Source organism: Trichechus manatus, unplaced genomic scaffold, assembly GCF_000243295.1.
Source record: "Trichechus manatus latirostris isolate Lorelei unplaced genomic scaffold, TriManLat1.0 scaffold00078, whole genome shotgun sequence".
NCBI classification, from domain to species: Eukaryota; Metazoa; Chordata; class Mammalia; order Sirenia; family Trichechidae; genus Trichechus; species Trichechus manatus.
The window spans coordinates 3,914,387-3,922,848 of NW_004444014.1; positions in this window are offsets into that span (position 1 = coordinate 3,914,387).

The following is an 8,462-nucleotide window of genomic DNA, read 5'->3' on the forward strand; positions in this document are numbered from 1 at the left end:
GTCCTGTTTTTGTAAATGTTTTGATATTGTCTGCTGTCTTCAGGGCATTCAGTAGTTATTTTTCTCATTTATTGATGGTAGATTTGTTTGTTTTATTCCCCTTTTTTAAAAAAATTTGGTTATGTCTGAGCAGGCAGGCTGTGTGTTCTTTGTTGTTTGCTCGTCTGTGGGCACAATACTTTTCACCTCCTTCTCCAACTGGCAGGTTCAGTCACTCAGATATGGTCCAGCAGGGCAGGTCTAGCTGAAGAGGAATTACTGGGATGGGTTGCTTGTGGCACTTAGTACAGCCACCAGGGCAGGTCGGTAATCAGTGTAGGGCAGGTTGCAGTAGGCTGTGCCTGTGCTGCTTCATGGTGTGATGTTAAGTGCACGGTGCAGGTAGGCAGGAAGTAGTGGGGAGATTGTTATGTGTAGAGGTAAGATGGATATGGGAGAGAGGAGAGAGAAACAGGAGCCAAAAACATACAAACAACCAAAAAAGAGTGCTAGGGAAGCTTGCCATTGGAGTGGAGAGATGAAAGACTATGAAATGGAGAAAAAAGGGAAGAGGAAGAAAAAAAAGAAAAGAAAAGAATAAATAAATAAAAATCGGAAAGGGAAAAGAACAGCAAAGTTCCCAGGGATCCCACTGGTGTGGCTATGAGGAGTGGGGAAGTTGCTCTCAGGTGTTTCAGTACAGCCTAGCTAGAAGGCGTAGAGGTATACAATGCCAGTTATTCAGGGAACAGAAAGAGAAGGATGATATAGAGAGACGAGAAACTGAGTAATGAAGAAAGACAAAAAGGGAAAAAGAGGGAAAAGAAAACAAAACAAATTTAAAAAAAAAGAACAAGAAAAGCCCCCCAAGAAACAGGAAAAAAAAAAAAAAAACAATGAAAAAAGAAATGCTCTCAGGGATCCCTCTGCACATCTGTGCAAGCTGAGGGGGTAGGTTCCAAGCCACACAGCACCGCCTGGCCAGAACTGGCTCCCAACTCAAGAAAAGGAAACGAAAACAAACAATTCAAAACAAACAAACGAACAAAAGCACCAGGATCCCACCAGCACGGCGACCCAGACCAGGAAACTGTTCCACACTCAAACAGAGCTCCGCAGGCCCTCAGGAAGAAGCAAAGATGGCACACAGAGCCAAGTATCTGAGAGAAAGGAGGGGGAGGAGGTGAGAGGTAAGGAAGAAATCAAAAGAAGCAGAAAAAAGCAACACCAGCAGCCAACAAATGACACTCAGAGAGCCGGCCCATTCGGGTGGGTGGAATCCAAGCAGCCAGTGCTTCCGGGACAAGAGACTGTGGCCGTGGGAAGCAGAGGAGGCCGTGTGTGGGTGAAGAAGGGTAGGTGGTGGGAAAGCATATATCACAATTTACCAGAGCTCTGCAGCCCCTCAGGAAGAAGCAAAGATGGCACATGGAGCCAGGTATTTGAGCGAAAGGAGGGGGAGGTGGTGAGAGGTAAGGAAGAAATCAAAAGAAGCAGAAAAAAGCAACACCAGCAGCCAACAAATGACACTCAGAGAGCCGGCCCATTCGGGTGGGTGGAATCCAAGCAGCCAGTGCTTCCGGGACAAGAGACTGTGGCTGTGGGAAGCAGAGGAGGCCGAGTGGGGGTGAAGAAGAGTGGGGGGTGGGAAAGCGTATATTGCAAATTACAGGTTGTTTTGTCTCCCACTGGAAGCTCTGTGAAGCTGCTTTCTTGTACCCCCTATTTGCTGGTCTCCGATAGGAGTCCAAGATAGCGAATCTGCGCTGCGTTAGCTGATAGGGGACCTCTGCATGAATCTCTCCTCGCTCTCTGTTTTCTGTCAGTTTTCTCACTCCATTTGGTGCTTGGCTGAGTTCTTTATCTCTTCATTTGATGTATTAGGGTTTCGGGATTGCTGTTTTCTCTGTTCGGCTTAGTTTTTCGGATCTTTGCTGTGGAGGGACAGCATGGTGCTTCTGCCTAGAGCGGCATTTTTTTAGGAGTGGGCAAAGCTACTTTAGTTTTAAATTATTATGGTAAAGATATTGGATTTTGGAGTATGATTTGACTCTTACGTCTAAGTGTAATGTCAATCATGAAAATAATGTAAGCTGACAAAGTAAGCTTATGTCTTTTCAGCCACATCTATTAGCAGATAACTAAGATAATAACTTATTGTCTCAGTTGCATCTAGTTCCCAGTGCAATTCCAGGTTCATGTTGGCAGAAAAGACTTTTTATTAGCTACTATGGAACTAGAAACCAGAACTATGCCTAGTTCAGGGTTGACCTCAGTAAATAGTGTTGAATGAATAGTGTTGAATGAAGGAATCTTAGCCAGAATAGGGTGTTCAGTAGGAGACTTCTCTCATAGAGACAACCTTTCTAATATCAATAGGCCCAGTATTTGGAATATGGGGCAAGTCCCCTGGCCCCTGTGTGCTCAGAGTGCCTTAGCCTGGTTCTACACACTGCTATGTTGCCCTAGACTGAAATACTGGACCTCTGCCTTCACTTTCTCATCAGCAGCCCTATTACCATCTGGGTTTCAAGTCTTTTATTGCACCAGTAAAATTAAGAGCCTAACACAATGACATTCTAATTCTTCCCAGTAGTTCCTGTCCCCAGAAGGCAGGGCAACTCTACCATTCAAGCCCCAACCAGAAACCTGATGTAGCTGCCTCACCTAATTATGATTACTACTTACCATCTTCACTTCTAGTGTTCTGCTCCCCATGAAAATCGGAAATCTTTGTACATTTGGTCCTATACAAATTTGACATCCTTTGGACCCTGATTAATGGTCTGCTGCCACCCTCTTTTGAGTGCTTTTACCTCAATCCTATGTCTTCCTTCAGCCCCAGGTCTTCCTCTGCCAAGTTCTACAAACTTATGGCAAACAGCCTCCACCCTTTCTTTGTTTTCATCAACTAAATAAACACCTAATTATACCAATAATCTTCATTTTAAATGACAGAAATTTTTTAACCTACTGCCATATTTATTCACAGATTTCATAGCATTTTCTTTATTTTGGTTATACATCTTAGTTATTTCTCTTAGGTATGTCTTTTCTCCTCTGTTGACCCTAAACTCTTTGAGATAATATATGGTTAACATAACGTCAGAAGTTCTTTGTTTGGGAGGAAAGTGACTTTTTTTCCTTCTGATGAATCTGCTGCTAACTTCTTGGGTTGAATTTCATGAGAAGTTTGTATTAGATTATTTTTATTGCCCATTTCAGCTCTAGAATTTTCCAATCTTATGCCAATGAATGGAGAAATGAGGAAATGAGGGAAATAATTTCTTCTTGGGATGGGAAAGCAGAGGTTATGAATAAGGATTAACAAATCACCGTCTAGGCTAATGCTAATGTTATTCCTTGTGAGGTTCAAATGAGGGACAAGGAGATGCAGCATATGAATAGAATAAATCATAAATGACCTCAGTAGACTGAGATACGACATTCGGATTTTATTAAGATACAGTTTTAATCTTTCTGACTGCATTTTCCTTGATAGACACCAGGTGGCACATGGATTTAATATCCTAAAAGAAAGACTACACCTTGGAAAAACATGCTGTAGCATAGCTGTTTCCGGCTCACCTAAGTAATAAAGCTTTGTTTAAGGATTATGTAGACCATTTGATTGTTTCAGCGAAAATGGGCCACTTTATGTGGTAGAAGATATTTATAATGAAAAACTTGTCAAATGTAGGTCATCAGTATAAAAAAAAAGAAAAGATTCTAGAGGGCAAGACAGGAGAGATTAGAGGAAAATGTTAGTGGGATTGAGACAGAAGGAAGAGGCACACAACAGAAGAAAAGAAAGGGAATACAGAAAAAAGGAACTTGAAAGAAGAAAGGGAGAAAGGAAGGGCAAAGAGAAAGAATAAGAAGTGGGGGGAGAAAAAATAGCATTGAGGGTCCCACAGAGGAAGTGTGGAGATAACAGTCTTCCAGAGAAAAAGAAAAGGAGAAAGAGGCTCAGTAAGTTTTGGGATGGATGACAGAGGCCACTTAATGCTATTCATGCTATCTTAGTATTTTGTTGATTTGTTTTGCAAATCTTTGCAAGTTTTGAATAGATGTATATACATATATACACTGGCAAAATGATAGATCCAGCAGAGGAGTGGATGAATCCCTTAACTTTGTAACAGAAGTTGAGACAAGAGAGGAGGATACATCCAGAAGCCTTGTTCTTGTATTAAGGTTCAAATGAGCTCCTTAGTAAAAATAACTTTTGATAATGTCAACATTTGCACGTCTTGCCAGGAGAAACCTTGCTAGTTATAAATAAGAAGACCTCCAGCACTTACCAGCACTCATATCCAGCTCTGACAATAACTCTTACCCTCTGCCTTGGTCAACTATAACATTTTGATAAGTGCCAGTAGAGCTCCCTGATTTGATGATGAATAGGACAACCAGAGCATTGGAAAGAAGGATGATTGCACATAGCAATCTAGGCAATTTCTCTCTATGGCCATGGGCAACGACGCTGAGGACCAGATGTAATCTCTAGGCCTGAAGAGCATAGCTCTAAGTCGTGGAATTCAGTAGAAGTGGGTTCATCTTTGACTGTGTCCAGTGGAATTTATTAAATGAGTAGGTCAGTCTTCTCCTTTGTTATGATGATCCTTTGGTACGAAACCCAAACTCAATATTATAATAGATTTTTCCAATAAGCAGGGTACATTAAGCTGTACTATTTGGTTGGAAGTGAAGACAACCACTCAAACCAGCTCAAGCAAAAAGCGGAAATATATTGGTAGATCCCACTGCCGACCCACTGCCATCGAGTGGATTCAAACTCATAGCAACCCTATGAGACCAATTAGAACTGCCCCATACATAGGGTTTCCAGACTGTAAATTTTTATGGAAGCAGACTGCCACATCTTCCTCCCACAGAGCGGGTATTGAGTTGAAACTGCTGACCTTTTGGTTAACAGCCACACACTTTAACCACTGTGCCACTAGGGCTTCATATTGATAGATATCACTGGGAAATTCAAAGATGGGATTGGATATAGTCTCAGCTGAATCTAGGTAATCAATTCTGAGGATTCTAGATTGGCTGTATTTGCTCTTGAAGTCAGGGATTAAATGATATAATTTGGCTTCTCTCTCTCTCCATTTGGGATCTGCCTGGCTTTATTCCATTATAGTCTCCATTTACATGGCAGGAAACATGACCATGCAGCCTCAGATTCATGCTTTCTTAACACTGAACACCCCTTGTGAAACAATTTTATGTCTTAATAACTAACGCAGGACAGTTCTTGGGATGGCACTGATGATTGGTCTGGCTTAAATGATCTCTCCATCCTCTCGTACTATAGCCAGAAAAACAGGGTTCTCTGATTTCTTATACCCAAGGATAAATGCCCATTACTGTGGGGATGATGTGGACCAGCTGTGCATGAGCCGTAGGGAATAGATCCCACTGGAAGGAGGAATTTCTGATTAACAGAAAAGAGGAAGAGGAAGAGAGAGCTGCTGTAACAAGAACAGTTGATGTTAATTATTCAGAACCAAGCTAACCAGTTCATAATAACAATTGGTACAGTAAACTTATAAGTTTGGTGCTGTCTCTAATCAGGGAAACCAGCACAACCCTGTTCTCTGTAAATTAATTGTGTGGTATGCCCTTTATCAACATTTAATATTTCAGTCCTATTAGTAAGTCCCTCCCTTCAACTATGGAAGTTTTCAGCATTAGATGATTCCATCATCACTTGAGAGAGTAAAAATAACCTTAGCAAGCATTGTGTTGAAGAACTTTCAGATGCTTATGGGCATCATGTATAGTGCAACAAAAGTAGCCTAAGTTATTCAGACATTTTCATAAAATGAAAATGAGAAACATATTGAGGAAATTCTAGAAGATATCACTAGACTGTAAGCTCCATTTTTTTCCCAATTTATTTCTAGTATCTGGTATATAGAAAGAATTAAAAAGCTGTTTGTTGAATATAATGAGTGAATGTCACCGTCCTTGAAAGAGAAGTCTGGAAGATGTGAGAATTATCAACTATCACAAAGTGAGTTGGATTGTATTCCTAATGAACTGGTAGGAGAGACACAGTTTGGAGAACTCTTTGGATTAGTCTTTTCATGTAGTACTTCTTGTGTTATCCACTGCTGAGCTTTCAAAAATGCATATCATCCTTTACCGCCTCCTTCAAAAGAGTATATCAAATGTATTTTACTTTAATCTTGATGACTCAGGTCCATAAGTCTTAATATCACTTATTATAATTTTTTGTATTCAGGTATAATTTCAGATGGTATATTAAGACTATCTTCATACAGTAGATTTTATATACACACGTTGAGTTGTTTCTGGGTGCCATCAAATCGATTTTGACTCATAGCGACCCCATGTGACAGAGTGCAACTGCCCCATAGGGTTTTCTTACCTATAAACTTTATGGAGCAGATTGCCAGGTCTTTCTCCTGCAGAGCCGCTGGGTGAGTTTGAACTGCCATCCTTTTGGTTAGTAGCCAAGCGCTTAACCATTGCACCAACAGGGCTCCTACGTGTGTGTGTGTGTGTGTGTGTGTGTGTGTGTGTGTGTGTGTGTGTATTCTTGGTACACAGAAAATGGAAAGCATTTACCATCCAAAAACTTAAACAATTGACAATGGGGAGCAATCAAACAATAACCAAATATTTTAATGAGTCTCTTCTTAGTGCTTGTCCTTACTAGGAACTGAAAATGATGATACAAACCATAAACCATGAGATTTTTCAGAAACACATTAGGAAGCTTCTAATCTATGTGAGTGAATATGGTTTAAAGGCACTAAAAAACACAGAGATAAGAATAAAAGCTGATAGAATGTGCCAAAGCAAGGATACAGCAAGGAAGGAAAGATGAGCAATCAGGACAGGTCTGACAAAAAATATGGTCTTTAAATTAAACCTTAAAGATGAAGAGGACTAGAATATTTTAAATCTGTATCTTCTCTATATGATATTCTTTTTTATTTGACTCTAGCTCTTCTAGAATGGTTGGGGACTAACTCAGTTCCTCTGGGGTTTAGGGCCCTAGAAGACAAGACGAGATGAAGGTTGGAGATGATCAAGAGCATAAATAGCTATAGGAGTACATACTTTCATGAGGTCCAAGAGACCAGCCTGGAGAACCTAAGCCCTATAAAGTTCAAAAGGCAAGACTGGATCACGAATGAATGGATAATATAGACAAAGTCAAGATTTTGGAAAAAAAATAAACCAGAATTGGAGTACAATGAGAATAAACTCCAAAATATCCTGAGTGGTATCCATGAAAATGTTTGATCTCTGTTCATCTGCATTTAGCATACGGCACACAGGCATGTTGACATGTCTTAGAAAAGTAGGGATGGAACAAGCAGATATGGATAAAAGAATCACAGATTCTTAGAAATGGAAAAAAAGTTTTAGAAGGGAATTACTCTAACCCTATCCAGACAGGGAAATAAAGAACTTAATGCAACATAAAGTGCTTGAGCATGTGTAATACTAAAGAAGGAGATCTTTATATATCTAGCTGTACAGATATACCCAACACAATTCATCATTGTAATGGTCAATTTGTTTGTACTGACATTTAGAGAGACCAATTAGAGGAAAATAAATTACTTTTGAGCAGTCAGTCATATCCATTTTTAAGTCAATAAATTAAGTGAAGTTGATTTGGTAGCAAAGCTAGCCACTACAGTATTGTAGGAATTCTTCTATTATTTGTCTATTAAAAGCAAGTCTAGTGCATGGAAAATGCACTAAGAAGTCAATATAGTAGGTATGTATAGGTATGAAAAATGTCCTTATTTTAACAGTTGAGAAAAATGATACTGCAGTACTTAGGGTTCAGTTATTTCAACAGAGAGATTTTAAATTAAAGACTCATTAACTAGGTATAAAGTTGTTAACTAGGTAACTGAAAAGTTAAAAGGAAAGCCCTGAGGTGTGCTGGGCTGGTAACTGGCTCTGTGTGGTTAGTCTAGGGGAAGCTCTGCTTTTTCCTGTGTGCCATTTTCAGTGGTGTGCACACTCCCAACTTGGCTAATATCAAGCTCTCAATCTAACATCATAAGCTACCAAACTGACATCAATGAGTGCCAAGTTGGGCAGAGGGGAGCACAATCAGCATTGACTAGCTGCTATGAGCCAGCTTCATCTCACCACAGATTCTAAGGTATCACTGAGGTAGTAAATGCGGGAAGCAAGTACTACCTCTAGAACTGAGAAATCAAAGAGAAGAGATTGGAATTATGAAAACTTAGAAGTTCAGAGAAGAAGCCCCCAGAGTTGAAATTCTGAGCTCAGAGGATGGGCTTTGGTCTCAGAGGAGAAAGTCTATGGGCTAGGACCCAAATCTCGGAGTTGGAGGAACCAGTTGAGTAGTGCTGGTGTCTCTAAGAGGATGCAATAAAGCTGGCTTTATGAATATTAGAAAAACTACAAATTGCATTCCAGCTGCTGCCACAGGAAGGCCTGGCAGCTGC